Source organism: Stomoxys calcitrans, chromosome 5 (genome assembly GCF_963082655.1).
Source record: "Stomoxys calcitrans chromosome 5, idStoCalc2.1, whole genome shotgun sequence".
NCBI classification, from domain to species: domain Eukaryota; kingdom Metazoa; phylum Arthropoda; class Insecta; order Diptera; family Muscidae; genus Stomoxys; species Stomoxys calcitrans.
In genome coordinates, this window is record NC_081556.1 from 1,587,382 (window position 1) to 1,609,300 (window position 21,919).

Sequence of the window (21,919 nt, forward strand, 5' to 3'; positions counted from 1 at the left end):
AAATTTCATAGAATTTTGAAAATTTTATAGAATTTTGAAAATTTCATAGAATTTTGAAAATTTCATAGAATTCATAGAATTTTGCAAATTTAATAAAATTTTCAAATTTCATAAAATTTTCAAATTTTATAAAAATTCTGATTTTATAGAAATTTTATAAAAATTTAAAAATTTTATTAAAATTTTATAAAAATTTTAAAATTGTATAAAAACTTTACAAAAATTTTAAAATTGTATAAAAATTTTAAAATTTTATAAAAATTCTAAAACTTTATAAAAATTTTAATGTTTATAAAAATTTTAAATTTTTATAAAAATTTATAAACATTTTTTAAAATTTTATAAAAATTGGAAAATTTTATAACTATTTTATAAAGTTTGGAACATGTTATAAAAATGGGTATATTTTTTAAAAACTTGAATTTTTTATGAAAATTTTATAAAAATTCATATTTGTTTTTGCGATTCTTGTCTTTTGGTGACAAAATTATTTCATTGTGTTGTTGGAATTGTGTCCAGCTAAAATTACAACCCTTTAAAACATTTAGGCAAATGTGGTGTGTAAAATGCATTAAATCGCCATGGTACAGTGAGCGCAATTTCGGCCTTTCCAGGGGCCTCCTCGAACTGCTTCGGCAAACGAAGATTGCTTTGGCTACAAGTTCCGACTTTGTGTGTTGTTGGCTGCTCGCTCCAACGTTAAGTTCGAAATGCATGCTTCTACCATTGCTCACTAATTAGGGAGAAGGTGGATGCATGTAATCTTGGTTAGTGGCAAAGCGGTCCGACGAGGTCTCAGGTATGGCCGAAATCGCTATCACTGTAACCTATTCAATGCACTATTCACATCACAAAACAATTTTAAAAATTTTTAAATATTTTATTTGAATTGAATTGAATTTGAAAATTTTTTACACATTTCAAAATTTTATGTCACCTTGAAAAAAATTTTTGTGATTTTCGAGATCATATTCAATGCTTTTTTTTTCAAAGAATAGCATAGCGAAGAACTTATAAAAGTTGGTCAAGTGTGTGTTGTTATTCATACATACACATTGACTGGCATGGTGGATCGCGATTTCTGATACATCATGTATATTTATCAACACCTCTGGCAAATTGATTAAGGTGCCCCATGAACATTCCACTAAGGAATAGGGGCGAACATCTCACATACCAATGAGTGCAGTCCGATTCAATTTTAAGCTCAATGATAAGGGGCCTCCTTTTTATAGCCGAGTCGGAATGGCGAGTCGCAGTGCGACACCTCTTTGGAGTGAAATTTTACATGGCATAGAACCTCAAAAATGTCGCCAGCATTAGGAGGGGAAAAACCATCGCTGAAAATTTTTTCTGATGGTCTCGCCAGGATTCGAACCCAGGCGTTTAGCGTCATAGGCGGACATGCTAACCTCTGCGCTACGGTGGCCTCCACTACTGTGGAATAGGGTATTTTATTTTCGTCTGATTTTGAGTAATATTACAGTAATATGGTAATTTTTTTCAATCATCCTCACAAATGTGGAATTCACTCATGACTGTTGAAAAATTTTGCCGAAATTTGAGTTCCAGACCCATAAAAAAATTTTTTTTCACACATTTCGTTTGTGGCTTATGGTTTTTTTTTTGCGTGTAGGTGCTGATGAATCTTAAATTATTACAAGCATCCTTTTTCTTAAACTTATGCTTAAATTTGACAATATCACACTATGACCAATAGAAAGACCAATACAAAACCTCACCTCAGGGCTTCGCATCGCATCATCACCAACGCAAACAAATGCAGCATGTGTGTGGTGTGCCATATTACTTGGGTTGTTGGCCAACGAGCAATTATCTAATTGTGAATGACAGCTGCCATAGTTTTACACGTTCAGACCACGTAACGAAGTGTCACTTTGCTTGGCTTAATTGCAAAGCGTTACTTGTTTAGCTAAGATCGTGGCTGTGGCGTCAAAGCGAACGATTTGACGACGAGAGACAGCGGATACACAAGCAAGCGTAGTCAAGTGTAGCATTAAAAAAAAGCCAAACATTGCACACACACACACACACACACACATATGCTAAATGATAAATTATTATAAAATATTTAGGTTTTTATATCACCGAAGAAAATTATTAAATTAAATTGTGACCATCAGTAGGCAGAAGATGGACGCACAGAATTTCCAGAAAGAGGCAAATCCCAACGACTACAAATTGTTATGGCAAACGCACTCCATGATGATGTTGATGATGAGTGTGATGATGCTGTTGATAACACTGACTATGGTGATGGCATGATGACATCGTTTTGATACCATTGACACACAGAGGCAGGAGCCACAGGCCGACAGACAGACAGACAGACAGTTGGCTTAGCTGAAATAATTCTAGAAAATGCTGAAAAAATAATTAAACCTGCCTGCATTGCATAAATATCGTCATCCCGTTGCTCCCAATCGCTGCACCACCACTTATCAGAGATCAAGAATTTGCATGCTGAATGAATAGAATGATAAATGAGTGCAACACGCATTTACACTGAAAAAAACAAAAAACACAGAGCCCAAGCCCTACCTATATTGACATCTTAAGAAACAATAAATGATTGAACGTGATGGGAATTAGGCATTCAAACAAAGGGAGTGCCTAAGCCAATGCAGCCCAATAAACTAAGAGTTGGGGTAAAATGTTGCCTGATCTATTTTTATTTTTTTTGTATTATCAGTCAATTAAATAACTGCCGTTAGTTATCGAATCCAAATGGATGGCTTTTAGGCATGATAATTTATACGTTGCCACAGAGACTTGGAATAAGGATATGCAGTGCCAGCCAGTCCTAAAAGTTATTTGTAACTGCGCCACATAATTTCCAATTGTTTTCTTTATTTTTCCACTGATTTGAATATTTGAGCATTGTTTGGGCTGGCTGTTTGCCTGTCTTTCTCCAACTACTACTATTCCTTTTATTGTGTAAATTTGCCGTATTCATGCAGAAAAGCCCCAGCGAAAGAATTGAAAAGAAAAGTCGACTGCACTTGAAATCGTTTATGTAAATGCCACTTTTTCATTTGTCTATTCATTGAAGTGGACTTAACTACGACGATTGGGGCAGGCGATTGTTTGCGCTTGGTGTCAAGTACCTCGAACCTTGAACCACAAAAGCATTAGGGCTTAGCCATGCTTGAACTACTTGCACGCAAAGTTCGTTTGCGATTACAGTTGGCGGTGTTGGCCCACCGCCATGGGGTTACCTACTACTATCCATAGCAAAGGTGCTAGCTGTGGCATTGTCATCTAAGTACGGATATCTATGGCGTTGGCACATCTGAATGGAGCATCCGTGCGCTCCACTCATGTGTGCCAACTCGAGATAAGAGTTGCTGATGTTTTCGCATACCGACACTGTTAAAAATGGTGATGATAACGTGTCATCGTGCTTGTCAGTCTGTTGCCTTCATCCTGCTCCTGCTTCCGTTTGTCTGGCCATCCTTCCGTTTGTTGCTCTGCTCTCAAATGAGCTTAGCTGGAACGCTTGAACACAGACCAAATTTACATTTAACGTTTCCAATGTTTATTTACCTACTTGCTGTTTTATGATGAATAAATGCATACGAATACAAAACCCTCTCATAGTCACTATCCATCCATCCATCCATCCAGTCTACAGTGCCGACCCAGGCGCTCCACCCCTATGGCCTGGCCGACAGTTTGAAATAAATTTAAATTCATCAAACATTGTGTTCTGAAAAGATTATCGTCCATTGTACAACGAAATGTAAACACCCGCACTCACTCACACACACACACACACACTCGCAAAAAGAATTTATTAAATGAAAATAAAACAAAACGAAAAACTATGGCCCGGTTGAGACCTTCTTCTAAAAAGAGTCAATTTTTCAATTTATTATACGGCCGGCCATCTATTTACACATGACTCTATGTCGCATCTGTCTGTCTGTCTGTTGGTTCGTTGGTCTGCCTGTTTGTATGGACCTTGCAATAGAAACCAAGTTTTCATATTCAAATATACCACACATTAGGGTGAAGGAACTTTGGTTAAGTTTGTTAAATGCAAAACTATTCTAAGAATGTCTTAATGGTCTTAAAATTGCTTTAAACCTATCATACAATGACTTCATGTTAGCATTTCTACTTTGACACTAATAAACGAGACTAAGTGACCTCATAACTTTGTTTTAAAAAAGGCCATAAAATCGTATTTTGTTGCTCCACCCTAATGCAGTAGCAAAGAAAGTGTGCAATGAGTAGCTCGAGATTTTGTTAAATTGTCTTTATAAATTATAATCACAAAGTTAAGCGGCGACTATAGACTACTACACAAACACAAAAAAAGTATCTTCCTAAGTGTGTGTGTGTGTGTGCGTGTGTGTATTCATAAAGCAAGCTTAAATTGCGAAATAAGAGCAAAGTTAAAATCGGGGATTTTGGTCAATTATCATTCATTTACTTAATCACAGTGTTATTTCAACAACAAAACATAAGCCTAATCCTGAAAAGACGACGAGGGGGAGGGGAGAGAGAGCGAGTGAAAGAGAGATGGGAAAGTATAATTTGCCCAGTCTATCTTTGTACCATGTCAATATGACACAAAACTAATTTTATAGTCTGATGTCTAAGATTCATACTAAGAGCTGAGATTGCTTTCGTAGAATTTACTCTGAACGTAGCAGAAGATACAAGAGAGTCCTAAGTAAGAGTTCGAGTAAGTAGAGTTCGATCATCGCTGAAGCTTAATATTTTTTTTGAAAAAGACGAGAAGTCGTGAAAGGCAGTCCCCAAGACCGCTTTTAAACTCTCAACATTACACATAAAGAAGAAAAAGCGTGCTAAGTTCGACCGGGCCGAATCTTGGGAATCTGGATTCCCATGGATTCTGCTAAATATTTATACAATATGAATTTAGTTGTAGGGCATAATTTTATTCTTCATACCCAACTTCTGTCAAACCAGCAAAATTTAAAGCTTCTGGCAACGATATCGAGAGACCGGTTTACATGGGAGCTATACCAGGTTATAGACTGATTAGGACCGCATTTGGCACTGTTGGTGGAAGTTGTAACAGAACACCGCATGCAAAATTTCAGCCAAATCGGATAAAAATTGCGGCTTGTAAGGGCTCAAGAAGTCAAATCGGGAGAACGGTTTATATGGGAGATATATCAGGTTATAGACCGATTTGGACCGTACGAGGCACACTTGATGGAAGTCATAAAAGAACATTACATGCAAAATTTCAGCCAAATCGGACATGAATTGCGGCTTATAAGGGTCAAGAAGTCAAATCGGGAGATCGGTTTATATGGAAGCTATATTAGGTTATACACCGATTCGGACCGTACTTGAAGCAGTTGTTGAAAATCATAACAGAACACCATATGCATGGAGACCACCGTAGCGCAGAGGTTAGCATGTCCGCCTATGACTCTGAACGCCTGGGTTCGAATCCTGGCGAGACCATCAGAAAAATTTTCAGCGGTGATTTTCCCCTCCCAATGCTGGCTGCATTTGTGAGGTACTATGCCATGGAAAACTTCTCTCCAAAGAGGTGTCGTACTGCGGCACGCCGTTCGGACTCGGCTATAAAAAGGAGGTCCCTTATCACTAAGCTTAAACTTAAATCGGACTTCACTCATTTATGTGTGAGAAACTCACCCCTGTTCCTTAGTGGAATGTTCATGAGCAAAATTTGCATTTTTTGACCAACCTGTTGAAGCGACTTTTTTGAACCTCGCAGAAAACTATTGTTTTAATCATATCGATAACATTTTTAATAATCGATTTCTAACTCATCGAATATTTACCATTCATATTGGTTCACTTTATAAATGACCCGTTGTGACCACCTTATTTTCTTTGAAGTACCAATTTCACTGCAATGCCGCTAATACTTTTATGTATCCTTGTTCTGGCAAATCAGACTCCATGCATGTTTCAACAGTGTTTGAAAATAACGTTTAAATTCATTGCATGCAATGAATTTAAATTTAATTCTCACTTTAATTATTTTCATTCATCTAGTAAATCATAATATTTATCGAAAATCATAGACAAATTAAGAAATGGCACGCTCTCTCTCTCTCTCCCCCACTCCCTCTAGCCATAGTGACTTGACTCGGCACAGCATGGTATCAATGTGTTACACATTTTCTCTGAGCGTGAAATTGTTTGTAGCTCATTTAATTTCCTTAGTGTGACGGATAGAGAAACATTAATTCTACGTGTTATTCCAGTGATTATTTGGTAAAATATTTTCCATGCTTCCATTGACTTTGTTCCACTCCTTATGTGTTGGGAGTCTGTGTGTGTGTTCATGCTGGTATAACTTCGTGCCAAGGCTGGTGCCGGCCGCCAAACAATTGCCATTAAAGCTGTTTTGCGGTTCTTGAGCTTTAATACGTTCATTGCCACCACACAACCACCGCATTGAAAACATAATACCGCCCTCCCTACACCTTCCCTTGTCCACAAACTAGTCAAGTTATGCTTAAGAAGCAGAAAATGTAAACAAAACATTGAATTTATTTCAAGCACTTCCGTGTGGCGTGCAAGGCTGCCAGATGTAACGTTACTAATTATAAAGCGGCAAACAATTGTAACTGCTTTTGATGCACAACTTTTAGTAGCTGACCACTTCTGTAATTATGCACTTTTTAAATACATAGCCAGATGAGGTTTAATCCAAGGTAATAATGCTTCATGGTTTGGTATAGAAATTCAAACAAATTATTATCCTAATGTTTTGCTCTCACTATGCACTATGTACTATGTTTACATTTGAATTTATGTGAAATTTGCGAGCCATAATCCATCATTAGTCCCAAAAATGTACTTTATCTCGCTCATTGTTAATGGTTCTTAAACACACAAACAATTAGCGGTAGTTGTTGATAAACATATGAGACATTTGATACCCCAATGTGCATCAGCTTATGCACAGACAACAGCCATATGAGCAAAACAAAATGTGATAAAATTGAAATGTTTTCAAGACAAATATTCGCAAAAGACGCTATACCAGCTACATGAAAAACGCATTAATCTTTGCCTTATAATCAATTTCATGTGAGAAATTTTGCTAAACATTTGCACCTAACAATTCAGCATGGCCCAGAGACAGAATACCACTGTGCAAATAAGTGCTATGTTGAGTGTGTGCGTTGTTGCATGCATACTCTGCTGAATGTGACCAAAGTGACGACGTTCTCAACGAATTTAAGAAATTTATGTATCATTATTTGACACCAAAAATTTAATGCTCGCAATGCAAGAGGGTACTTAAACAACAACAACAACAAGCACAACATAAACATTAACAACAACCAAAATGCCAGTCTATGACGTGATCACCACAATTACCACCACCACCACCACTTCCACTACCATAAGGAACCCTTTGTCAAATTGTCCATAATAAGGCTTTTAGAATTTCGTTTCCACCATGAGGGAGAAAAAGTGCCAACGAATCAAATTTTGTTGACAGAACAGCAATGGGAGCATGAAATTCTTTGAAAATAGAGCGGGCAATTCAAATACGATGCAGAAAACGAAACAAGTATACATAAGGACTTATATGGGCTAAAGCTGACATTTGGTATTTTTGTGCTACAAAGTAAAGATTAATTTTGGTTTAATAAATAAAATTTTATATGTACGAGTATGAAGGTCGTAATTAATTATGAGAGTGATAAGAAACCGTTATTTGTTCAATGCATTTCAAAGCTGCCAATTCTATATTTAAACCAGGGATTCGGAGTGGGGAGGGTAGAGCGGAGCAGGTCTAGTTTTGCCGAAGCGGTTTCCAATCTCAAAATCCGCTCCGTCAAAATAAAAATCTTAAATTAAACATATTTTTGGTTTACGGACTTGTTATTTTGGCGAATTAAAATAAAAATGTACAATTCTTACATTAATTTGAGACAAGTGCAAAGTTCGGTCGGAATCTTGGCAACCCACCGCAGTTTTGGCACAGTTTTGGAAATCGTAGCAAAACTCTAAATCCAAAATTCCAGGCAAGTCGGACCAAAATTGCGTCTTGTAAGGGCTCGAGAAGTTAAATCCTGAGATCGGTTTATATGGGAGCTAAATTAGGTTATTGACCTATTTGGACCGTAATTGGCACAGTTGTTGAAAGTCATAAAAGAATATCACGTGCAAAATTTCAGTCAAATCGGACAAAAATTGCGGCTTGTAAGGGCTTAAGGTGTCAAATCGTGAGATCGTTTTTATGGAAGCTATATCAGGTTATCGAGCGAATTGAACCGTACCAGGCACAGTTGTTGGAAGTCATAACGGAACACTAAATGCAAAATTTCAGCCAAATCGGACAAAAATTGCGGCTTCCAAGGGCTAAATAAGTCAAATCGGAAGATCGCTTTATATGGGAGCTATATCAGGTTATTGACCAATTTGGACCGTACTTGGCTCGAAGTTATAAAAGAACATCACGTGCAAAATTTCAGTCAAATCGGACAAAAATTGCAGCTTCGAGGGGCTCACGAAGTCAAATCGTGAGATCGGTTTATATGGAAGCTATATGAGGCTATAGACCGAATTGGACCGTACTTGGAGCAGTTGTTGAAATTCATAACAGAACACTAAATGCAAAAATTCAGCCAAATCGGACAAAAATTTCTGCTCCCAAGGGCTCAAGAAGTCAAATCGCAAGATCGATTTATATGGGATCTATATCTAAATCTGAACCGATATGGCCCATTTGCAATCCACAATGACTCACATCGATATTTAGTATCTATGCAAAATTTCAGGCGACTAGCTTTACGCATTCAACCTCTATCGCGATTCCAACAAACGGACGGACGGACGGAAAAGGCTAGATCTACTCAGAACCTCGATACGATCGTAAATATATATATACTTTATGAGGTCTACGCTAATATTTCGAGGTATTACAAACGGAATGACTAGATAGTATACCCCCCTACTATGGTGGTGGGTATAATAATTTTAGAGTCAATTTTCGTAAAATCTCTATCGAAAACATATTAGAAATCAGATTTGTACCAATTTTAAAAAGTTTCGTCTTAAAGTCAAAACTAAAGGAGAGGAGGTATATTCATTTAGTCATTCCGTTTGCAGCACATTGAAATATCCATTTCCGATCCTACAAAGTATATATATTGTGGATCGTCGCAATATTCTAAATGATTTAACGATGTCTGTGTATCTGTCAGTTGTAATCACGCTACAGCCTACAAAAATTGAAATGTTGAGCTAAAGTTTGACACGGATCCGTTTTGTTAAGTAATTAAACGAGCAAAATCAGATCATATTTATATAGATATAGATATAGATATAATATAGATATAGATATAGCTGCCTTAAATACTGATGACCCAGTTTAGGGTCGTAAGCCCATAGAAGCCGCATTGATTATCCGATTTCGTTGAAATTATAAAACGCGAGTTATACTAGTACTGCAGTTGTACTGTACTAGAGGCCACCGTAGCGCAGAGGTTAGCATGTCCGCCTATGACGCTGAACGCCTGGGTTCGAATCCTGGCAGGAACATCAGAAAATTTTTCAAAGTTGAATATTCCCTCCTAATGCTAGCGACATTTGTGAGGGACATTGCAATGTAAAAACTTCTCCCCAAGTAGGCACGGCACGCTGTTCGGACTCGGCTATAAAAGGAGTTCCCTTATCATTGAGCTTAAAATTAAATTGGACAGCACTCATTGATATATGAGAAGTTCGCCCTGTTTCGTAGTGGAATGTTCATGGGCAAATTTGCATTTGCAGTTGTATTAATACTCCTGACATCCGACCCAAATATGGTTCAGATCGGATCATAGACCTATCTACTGATTTAGGGTCCTAAGACCAAATCTTTTGAGAAAATTTCCTTCATGAAATTTTGTCTCTAGACAAAATTTTATTTAAATTTTGTATGAAATTTTGTCTTTAATTTAGAAAATTTTATAAAATTTTTCTAAAATATTTAAAGATTTCCTTTTTGCCGTTTAAAGGGTTTGCCGCTTCAGAGCTTAACGTTTAGGGTACTTTTCTTAGTTTTCAATTTTCTTTGAAACCAATTCTGATAACTTTCAATGTAAAAAGTTTTTTTTTTTTATATGCCCCTTAAACGCGATTCATGATGCAAGGCTATTGCAGACTTTGTCTTACCCCAAATGACCATCCTTTTTATTATTTATCTTCACTCTATTCTTGGCAATTGCGTAATACCTTCTTTTAAATATGAAGTATTCCAATGGCAAATTTTATTAGTCTTTTTTTATTGCTGTATACCCTACGATTCCTATCGATTGCGTGCAGATTATCGCCACTAAGTGAATCACGTACTAGAAAGTACACTGATGCACTTCCATCATCACAACACAAGACTTCGCATCGGAGACATTGACGTAAGCCGCAAGAATATGACGAATAAAAGTCTCATTCATAATTTGAACTTCTTATTTGATTAAAAGGCCATTTCCGACGAACGTCGTCTTGTTGTTGTCGTTGGTGACCATTATCACCGATAAACATCTCAGATCCGGTGTGAGAGTGTTGGCCAGAGCCATCCTTCTGCTCAGCGCACAAACTCATCATTTATTGAAATACAAAAAGAAGGTGATGACTCATGCCATAATGTCATAAATTCATGGGCAAATATGAAACTATGTTTGCATATTTCTTTGGCCGGTGGCTGGGGGGAAGGGTAACTAAAGCGACCGAACCTCACAAGCCCAACTGATTTCTATGCCATTCACAATCCGCCAACCACATACCATACATCTCCTCAATTGATGATGATATCATGTCAACATTTTGCGGCATGAGATATGAATGATGGCATCGCCCGTTTGGGAAATGTGACCAGGTGCAAGTTGCTGCCCAAGGACCACCATGCAGGGGGTGGCCAGGACTTTGTTGAAGTTGTGGTCATTCGACAATGCATTTTGTATGCCAATGCATTTAATTTCTACGCATTTATTTATGTATGTGTTTACACATGCGTATACATTGAAATTCTTGCAAATTGAACATTGAAATTAAAAACATTGCAGCACGTGCTGCTTTATTATGTTGCAGTGCCCCAACATAACTGCCGACATTGTCTTGGAGTTCATGAATTTTCAATGAACTTTGTTTGTGTGGCGAATAAATAAATCAGTGTTGTGTTGTTGTTTTTGCTACTTTTAATTGGCTCAGAATGTTTTGGTCCAACTGCACCCTTTTGTCCTGGTTTTTTGTTTTTTTTTTGCTGTTTTGCTATTCGGCTATTCTCAGGCTCATTCACATTTTCTCTTGTGCATGAGTGTGTGTGTGCGTGTGTGTGAGAGAGTGTTTGTTTATTCTGGCCTCAGGAGCAGCTGCGACAGCGGCTGCTGGCTTCTGGCTGCTGCATTATAGCACTGTTTGGCTGTTAGCCTTGTTCTTGGTGTTTTTATTGTTTTCAAGTATTGTTGTTTTTATTGCTCGTCCTTTTCTCCTAGGGGTGGTTGGTTGATGAGTTAGCTCAAGGTTTGTCTCTATGTGCGTTTTGTTGTTGTTGCTCTCGTCATCTTCCTTTTTGGAAGTTACTCTCTATTTTTTGCAGTCATCATCATCATCATCATCTTTGCGCCACAAACTCGTACACCAACATTAGCATGGTGATTAGAGCACGTTTCGGCACTACAACAGCAGCAGCAGCAGCAGGGAACAGGGGTGGCTGGTGATTACACTCCTGTACCAACAGCATTTTCCTTCGTTCCCCGACCATGCATGTCTCGTGATTTAATTTTTATTTTTATTTCATTTTCCTTGCAAATTTGTCTATTTCACATTGTTCACAATACCCACACACACAAACACACAGATATATGTGGCTACACATGGCCGTTGTTATTGTGTTATGGTGGTATTAGTATGCATGATTCATTACAGTTTGAAAAGTACTGCTGCCAATAAAATATTTAGTCGTTATAATAGTGGTTGGCTATTATGCTCTTAATTGTAGGAAGTCCATGTGCCTCTATCTTTTTTTTCATATGGAATGTTAACGAAGGTCCAGTCATTGATGCGATTTAAAATATAATTGACAAGAAAAACGGAGGCCAATCATCATGGAAAAAACTCATTTAATACATGGAAAAAACTCATTTAATAAGTAATCGTAAAAAGATTTCACGAAAATTGTTTTCAACTAAAAATGTAATTGAAAATGACAAAATTTTTAATTAAAAAATTAATTATATCAATCATTTTTTTAATTGAATCCGGTGTTTTTCAATTATGATCGTAATTGAAATTTAGGCAATTTTCAATCTATAGATTCAATCATTTTTTAAATTGAATTTGAACTCTTTTCAATTACGATCGTAATCGAAATTTTTGCCATTTATAATTAAAAAATAGATTTATCATTTTTTTTAATTGAATCTGAAATAATAATTTCATAAAAAATTTTGACTTGTTCAGTTAAGCAATTAGTTCGATCAACCATTATTTTAATTGAATCGGAAATGTGTTTGAAATTTCAAATATGTATGATCTTAGACCCAATTAAATGTTTATTATTTCTCGTCTTATCAATTTAGCACTTTTTTGACCCTACGTTTTTCGATAAAGTCTAGCCGCACAATAGTTTGCTATTAACCGTGTTTCCGTCCTCAGCTCAGTCCTGAGCAGGCCGGATAATCGAGGTTCAACTGTACATCCTTGATCCCTATCCTAACCATAATCCTTAAGGGGCAGATGGGTACCGTTTAGTGACTTATCGTCCAGACAAATACAGATACTATTTTGTATTCATCTGGACTTAAAGCTAAGTTCTCGAAAATTTCCACAGACACTTTTCATTGATGTAGGTCGGTCTACATGTATTAGCAGCCAGTGTAAACGTAGCTCTAAAGTGGCAAATATGCAAGCATTGATGTTGTGACAGTGTTTTAAAACAGTCTTTAGTAAAATTGGCAGGAATTTTTATATCGAGAATTGATTGAGTCAAGTGAATCTAAATTCTTTAAGGCCTAACAGATTTATAATGCGATTTTTATAAGTAATTACGAAGAAGAAAATGACAGCTTGCATTGATTTCAATATATTCCAGTGTTGGTAAGCGATTCGTAAATAAGAAGAAGGCTAAATAGAATGAAGAAATCATAGTTAATTTATTTTGGCAAGTCGAAAAAATGAGCATTCGCATGCGTGTGTCATCATTTAAATCCAAAATACAGCAACAAACAAACAAAAATAATTAATTAAGAATAAAGAACAGTGTTGTAAAGTGATTTGCCATAACTTGTTCAACAGGAAACGAATGTATTTGCATACAAATGAAAGCAACGCCTGCATGTGGAATAATAAAGCACTAATATTATCCCAATTTAGGGATCATTGAACATTTATTTGCACAAAAATTAATTTGCATTTCGAAAAATAAACCACAAACTAGGTGGCTGTTTCATGAACTTCTTTTTTAATATCTACGTAATTTTTAGGTCGTACGTGCCATCGATGTAAATCACGTTTAATTGTCACGTTTCCTCCGCCAGGGGGTAAATTTGAAGTTGAAAACAAAGCAAAGTAAAAAAAAAATTAACTTCTTGGTGTTCATCTTCTAGCGTGTTCATAATTAAAGCGCAATATTTCCGGTTGTTGTGGCGATTAAAATGTGTCCTTTGAAGGCAACCAGGCAACCCCAAGGGAACTCAAACTTTATGTAATATTCACACACCTATATACAAATAAAAATAAAATCAAATAGGCAACCGAACACTGACAGAAACTGTCGTTGTTGCCTTTGCTGCCGTTGAGTTTGATTAAGTTTGGTGAATTGATGTATTCCCCCTGGCGTGTGTGTTTGAGTTTTGTTTGTCTGGGTTCAATTCCTGGGGGAATCATTCAATGTTGTCTTGTTTAAACATCACAAAACACGTGCGACACCAAATTGGAAATGCCCATTGTTAATGCCATCCTTTCTTCCTATATCATGCAGTGAAATGTCCTTGCTGGAAATGTATGAAGCAGTCTGGTCGATAAGCGTAATAAAGACAATTTTGGAATTTAATCGAGTGTGGCTGGGATATTGGTAACTCATAACAATCACTAGCCAATGTATTGGGGATGTATACATAATAACAGTGCACACCCACAAACTCATGGATGTATGTATGTACATATGTACCCATGTGTATGAACATATTCCTTAAATGAATGGGAATACAAATGTTTGTATGTGTCTTGTATGCCTTTTTAAAGGAATCCTTATACATTGTTGGTAATCGTCAATGTCATTTCACAGGCGCCAAGTGTATGAGCGCTATTATGTGATACCAGTATGTCTATATATATACACCAAACAATATACATACATACACATTTACTTAGTGTTCGAAGGGCAACTATCCAACCATCATATACCACCCACCTTATTCGAGTTGTTTTAGTTTCGTTACGCAGACCAGACGAAGCAGCGGGATTGCCATAAACATTTCAGCAACTAATGCCATAAACAATATGAAGGTTAACTTATCCTGACAGAAGCCTGAAGCTTTTTTTTCTTGCCCCCAACGTACACCCAAACAGTGTGTATTTGTTTGGTGTATGCCTGCCTGGGTATTGGTGCGTCCTGATTACTGTCTGTGTGCGTAGAACAGTGGCGTCGTCGTGTTTTAGTTGAATTCTAGCATGGACTGCCAACAGTATACCTACCACTCTTTGTTTCCTGTTTGCTTTAGCTTTCCTGCAATGTAAGGGAATTTTCTGTTTTAGAGAATTTTCCTAACAACGACAACTACACTCAATATATGAAGGCCATTGACATTTAAAAGAATTTCTCATGTATGTAGATAATTTTGTAAAATGATGTAAGAGAATTCTCTTGCATATCAGAACATAAAGATCTTTCACTTTGATTTTCGAGTTCGAGTCAGTTTTATTGAAGATGAAGGAGTAGATGTCAATACAATCAGGACATGTTTTTTGCATATTTATGTTACTCAGATGGAAAATCTCCGCCGTATTTCAGATATTTTCCTTATAAATTTGATAGCGAATGATTTAAGCAAAATATGTAAAATAGACTAACGTTGTGTTACATGGTATGGGCGAACTAAAGAAGTAAAAATGTAAATGGTAAGTGGTCTTCCATAAAAAAAATCCCATGAACATTGCACTAAGAAACTGGGGATACTTCTTCCTGTACCAAAAAAAAGGAAAATTTTGACCTACACAAAAAAAAATCGGTTTCAATCACGAAATTAATTGATCCAATGAAATTTTTAATTGAAACTGCTTCAATCACGAAAATGATAATATCAATCAATGTTCTTAGAAAAGTAGTTGAAAAAATTGCATATTCAATTAAAACAAGTAAAAAGGCATCAAGTTCGGCCGGGACGAACTTTGGATCACATCACGATTTCGTCACAATCCGGTGAAAATTAGATAACTTATGCACCCAAATTCGGCACGGACATTGAGTGGTCTAGTAAATATAAGTCACTGTTGAATTTTGTATTTCAAATTTCAACAAAATCGGGTAATAAATAAAGCTTTTATGAGCTTGAAACCCTTAATCGGCAGATCGGTCTACATGGCAGCTGTATCTAAATACAGTCCGATCTTTACCACATTGAGTTTGGATGGCGGGTGGCCTAAAACAACTTACTGTTTCAAATTTCAACTAATTCGGGTAGCAGCTTTATGGGCTTCAGACACTTTATCAGGAGATCGGTGTGTATGGCAGCTATATCTAAATATAGTCAGATTCGAACCATATTTGGGACGGATATCGGGAGGCCTAAAACTACCCACTGTATCAAATTTCAGCGAAATCGGGTAATAATAGAGGTTTTATGAGCTTCAGACCCTTTATCGGCAGATCGGTCTATATGGCAGATATATCTAAATATAGTCCGATCTGAAACTTATTTGGTTTCTATGTTGGGAGGCGTAAAAATATTCACTGTTTCAAATTTCAGTGAAATCGGTTAAAAAATAAAGCTTTGATGGGCTTCAGACCCTTTATTGGGAGATCGGTTTATATGGCAGCTATATCTAAATACCGTCCGATCCGAACCATATTTAGATCAGATGCCTGGAGGCTCAAAACAACTCACAACAACTCATTTCAGCGAAATCGGGTAATAAATAAAGCTTTTATAGGCATTCGACCCTTTATCGGCAGATCGGTATATATAGCAGCTATATATAAATATAGTCCGATATTGAACATATTTGGGTCAGTTGTCGGAAGGCCTAAAACTGCTCACTGTTTCAAATTTCAGCGAAATCGGACGAAAAATAAAGCATTTATGGGCATTAGACCCTTTATCGGTAGTTGCAAACGGAATGACTACATGAATATACCCCCTAACCCACGGTGGTGGGTATAAAAATGTGTAAAAGAGAGTGAAGTTTTGTAATTTTCAATTAGTTTTTAATTGATTAAGGAACTGAGGCAAACTTCTCACATATCAATGAGTGCAGTCCGATTCAAGTTTAAGCTCAATGATAAGGGGCTTTCGAGTCCGAACGGCTTGCCGCAGTGCAACACCTCTTTGGAAAGAGATTTTACATGGCATAGTACCTCACAAATGTTGCCAGTATTAAGAGGTGAAAACCACCGCTGAACATTTTTTGCAGGAATCGAACATCATAGGCGGACATGCTAACCTATGCGCTTCGGTGACCTCGAAAGGTCCGTGGGCACCCGTAAAAAACACACCCGCGCAGGTTCCCAGAAAAATTTGAGTTTCGGGTAGGGATAGAGCATTGTGCACTCTTTTTTCTCCACTTTCTTGTCAACCTAACTGAACTTAAGCACCATATTGGAAAAAAGGAGATTCGATTAAAAAATTATTGAATCAATTAATTTTTTTTATTTGAAAATCACAAAAGTTTTCAATCACGATTGTAAATAAAAATTTTTCAGTTTCAATTAAGAAAATATTTGAATCATTTATTTATTTGTACAAACAACATTGACCTCGAGCTTAATTATTCATCCAAAAGTTACCAATAAAAAGACGAATAAAACTAATTAATATATTATTTTAATCAATTAATTTTTTAATTAAAAATTGCATTTCAATCACGACTGTAATTGAAAAAAAAAATTCATAATCAATTATTAATTGATTGAATCAATTAAAACTTGATTGAATCAATTAATTTTTCAATTGAAAACAATTTTATTTTCAATTAAATTTTTAATTGAAAAATTTTTAGCGATTTGTTTCTTCGTATATACAAAATTTTTTAGGATTCAATTAAAAAAAGGATTGAGTCAATTAAATTTTTAATTGAAAATTTCAATCAATTTCAATCTCAATCAGATTCAATTAAAAAAATGGTTGAATCACTTAATTTTTTAACTGAAACTTTCAAAAATTCAATCACTATCGTAATTGAAAAAAAAGTTCGGATTCAATTAAAAAAAATATTGAATCAATTAATTTTTTAATAGAAAATTTAAAAATTTTCTATCGCGATCGCAATTGAAAAAAATCCAGATTAATTTAATTTCAATTAATTTTTTAATTGAAAACATTTTTATTTCCAATTAAATTTTTAAATGGAAAAATTTTTGTGATATTTGTTTCTGTGTATGGCACAATATCTATTAACCCATTAACGCCTGACCCTCAATTCCCTTGTCAATTTTTATAAATTCATTTTTAAAAACAAAAATCTAAAATTAAGTTCAAAATATCATTGAAAGTAAGGAAATTGACTTTGGAACAAGACAACGTTGTTCCTGAGCTAAAGACGCAAAATAGCTTTACAAATAGAAGCATCTTTAAATGTTTAGGTTCAGTTCAGATTCCAAGTTTAAAAAAAGTTATTATTCAAAAAATAATAATTGGACAATTATTTATGAAGTAAAATAAGAATCAACCAGCCATAGAGATTTGCAATGGACGATCTTGTCCGTTGGGAAATAGAAAATTAATCTTAAAGATAGCATCTTTATTTTGAGGTTTTGGTCCTTTGGCTCGTTTTCAGTGCTAAAATCCTACGAATAAGGAAAAATCTTAAAGTTTTCGCTCAACTTTTTTTTCTGTGTAGAAAATAGACTGCCACTCTAACCTAACCTAACCCCTTATCTGATCAGATTAGATAAAAATTTTTCTGATTTTTTTTAACATTCACTTTTACCTTTTTACTGCATATATGTCCTTATCCTTTTGCAAACAATTCCTTAAGATTTGAATTTCAAGGATACATATTTGAAGTCAATTTGTTTTTTTTTATCGCATAAAAGGGCTTAAGGGCAAATAATCTCATACCAGTATTTCGTTGAAGGTGAAGAAAAGCACGTCTTTCGCATTTCTTTATACTAATGAGTTAATTTTATTTCCATACCAACAAATAAAGGAGGGTAGGCATAATTAAAAATTCAAGGTAACTTCCACTCGGCGCAATAAAGAAGACACAAAATGTATTTATGAAGGCTTCATGATTCAGTCATCGCAAAACTTACACTAAGAAGTTTGAGGTCTCTAGTGTCAAAGGCACTGTGTATGTGTATGCGGGGAAGGGACCTACTTACAACTACAATGACAACGCCTCTGAAATGTCCTCGAAATGAGTCATCATCTAAGCAGACGTCAGCAGATAACTACGCATTCGACATTTCCTTCGCTGCTGCGGCTTTAGCCAAACATTCATTTACTTCATGGTTGTTATTGTTGTTCTCTCATTCAATAATTCGTTTTATTGCTTAGAGGCTCCAAGCAGGAGCTAGGAGTCCCTTCTCCCGCCTCCTTCCGACATATAGGAGCCTTGGAGGTTGTAAATTTTCTGTTTGTCCTGCCAGTGTGGCGTAGGAAGAGCGACCTACTCACACAAACACATGATCGGTGGCGTATATCCTATACAACTATCATTATTTGCTAGCTGGCTGTTAGAAACACGCACGCACACGCACACGCACACTCACACCCTTTCAACTATGACATATAAAGAAAATATAGTTGTGGTGATTGAGAAGGATTCAAGGAATTGTCGTAGGTTTTCATAACAAACATGACAATACAACCGTGTGGAAGAGACAATTGTGCAAATTCCAATACAATAAGGATTATTAAGGCCAGAAGGCCCAACGGCTGGGTGTCTCAGAGTTTTAGGGAGGGTGCAAATAGTAGCTGCCCTGGCCTCAGACGCATTTGTGTCTCACAAAATACACGCACGCCTTTGCCCGATTCAATTGCAAAATTATGCAGTTGACACAATCACTGCAGTGGCATATGAAGGATACCAGGATTCAATGATACACACACACACACGCACACCCAAGCATTTGCCCACAACTGTGTGCATATCACTGTGTGCAAAGAGTACATCGATAGACACGTTGTAGATTCATACTGGGATACATATTTCAAATACTTACATTCACAATTTGGATTTGTCGAGGTTTGGGTGCTGATCCCACAGCTGATGATGGTGATGATTCAGTAGGATTTCTTCTCGTTTAATGTATGATGAGCATCAACTTGGCTGAGGCTTAAAGAAATGCAATGCAAGGCAAATGTGTGATTTTTTTTCTTTTACTCTTGGTCACTAGCTCTTGGAACTTTTCGAAGCACTTTTTCCCGATAATTCCTCGATACAAGAGTTTGTGGGTGCAAAGACCACTCGACAAATAGCGACGTCTATGCAATTTGCTCTGCAATTTTCCACACAACTTATCACAAAAGCACAATGACTGACGGCGTTTTTCACTTCACTTCTCTTTTTTTTTATTCTGCTAATGCTGATGCTGCTGCTGTTGGTTTTCCTTCTTTTCGATATTCCCTTACAGCTTCCAGAGTATCATGAAAGCACTTAAACCAAGAAACAACAACAACAATACTGCGCTTTAGAGTTTCAATGGCAAAAACAAAAAAAATGTGGGAGAAGGGCGCTTTCACATGAAGCCGTTTTAGGTGTTCAGTGCACTTTGAAGTATTTTTTTCTTTTTTTGCTCTTTGAAATAGAGGATGGTCGTTTTGTTTGCTTCGGTGGGGTTAGGGTTGTGAGTGTGAGTTAAAGGGGGGCGAATCCTTCAAGGCAAACTTAAAGCAAACACAAGTTGGAATTCCAATGAAACAGCACCACAAAATACCGATATCTTCACATCAAACAATTCGAATGGGGCTTTTGCTTTGTTGTTTTGTTTTTTTTTTTTTTATTTCAATTCTTCTTCTTGTTTTCTTTAAATCGTCGTTATACACTGGCGTTCAATTTGGTCCCGACTGCCCTATGGAGTTGCAAAATATTTACTGTGTGTTGTTTCTTTCCGCCGCCAATTTATTTCACAAAATTTTAATGTTTTCCCAACAAGTCTGGTAGTCTGGTGGTTACTGGTTTACTTTTTCACTTTGTCGCAACAAACGGCCAAACAGAAAACAGAGAAGCGTGCGCGCGACGCGTCTATCGTAACAGTCGTTAACATTCTGACTCGATTTGTTGGAGAACAGGAAAAGAAAAAACAACCACTGAGACTGCCAGTGATGAGAGAACAATGGGTGGTGTGCTAAGTAGTACTAAGCTATGATAGAGAGAGATTTTTGAAAACGGCAGAGAAATACAAAATTGTAAGACAAATTAATTAAAAAATTTTATATGTAGGTAGTATTTTTTATTGTTTTTATAAAATTATTAAAAGAAAACTTGATTTAAAATGATAAAACACAAAATATGAAAAGAAAAAGGGAAAAATGAAAAAGAATTTAAAATTATTTATTTTGAATTTTTAAAATTAAAAAAAAAAATAAAAATAGAAAATAAAATATGTAGAAATTTTTTGTTACCACTAATAAAATATTGAAAATAAAAGTTTCGCAAATCAAAAATTATAATAAAAAATAAAATTGTAAACAATTGAAAAATTTTAAAATATATTTTTCAAAAATGTAATAAAAAAGAATATAAAACTATTTACAAAGAAATTCGAAAAATCATTTTGTAAACTTAAGCTTAATGTAAAATTTTAAATAATAATTTGGACAAAGAAAATATATAGACATTTTTTAATACTTTTCCAAATTTAATAAAAAAAAAATTAATTATGTATCTTATGTTTGCCTGTTATGGCTGGTATATGAAATCATATATATTATATATGAAATGAAATCATATATATGTATATGAAATTTAAATTTCTTTGCGTAAAGAGAAAGGAGAAGAAAGTTAAAAAAATTATTTATATTACAAAGAATTTAAAATATAGAAAGAAACTTTAAAATTCATATTTTGTATTTATTTTTTTGTTATTATAATTTTTAATTATAAAATATATAATAAATATCGATGTATACAAATAACCAAATTAAACTCAGTTTTAACTGTATAAGAAAATCGCAATGTTTTAAATAATTCATTTGCACTTTTAAAAGTCCCCCTTTTTAATTATAAAATATATAATAAATATCGATGTATACAAATAACCAATTTAAACTCAGTTTTAACTGTATAAGAAAATCGCAATGTTTTAAATAATTCATTTGCACTTTTAAAAGTCCCCCTTGTACACATTTTTCAATTAATTTTCGTACAAATCCGCTTTTCCATCCCCGTTGATAACGCTTGGCACTAAAACACACGATACAACAATGCAAATATCGTATCAGCTGGTTTCGATTTTTCTTGCTGGCAATGCCATTGAATATCTGATTCTATGGAATTACTACAATCATTTGAACACATTTCCGTTAAATTTGAATTTAATTTCTGTTTGCAAATCTCTTTTCATTTGATTTCTAATTGCCATGCCAACACGCCTCCTCCTATAAATGACAGTGTTGGATTCTACAGTGTAACTTTGTAAAGATTTGTACAGATTTATAATTTAAAATCACATAGCTCAAAAAATTAAAATATAATAAAACACATTTAGTCTGAAAAATTATATATTTAAAAAAAAAAAATCAAAATATAATTAAAAATATTAAACTTTAAATATTAAATC

General features: G+C 35.3%; 2 protein-coding genes across 2 annotated transcripts in view; one reads left to right on the forward strand and one right to left on the reverse strand.

Moving 5' to 3' along the window:
• The window catches only part of LOC106082353 (protein unzipped), a 43,770-nt gene extending 23,364 nt beyond the window's left edge, over positions 1-20,406 (reverse strand). Inside the window, exon 1 of the mRNA XM_013244807.2 lies at positions 19,361-20,406. The gene's annotated coding sequence lies outside the window, so the exon portion shown is untranslated. The remainder of the gene's footprint in view (positions 1-19,360) is intronic.
• LOC106082354 (fas apoptotic inhibitory molecule 1) overlaps positions 1-21,919 on the forward strand; it is an 82,501-nt gene that overhangs the window by 39,286 nt on the left and 21,296 nt on the right. The gene's annotated exons all lie outside the window — the stretch shown is intronic.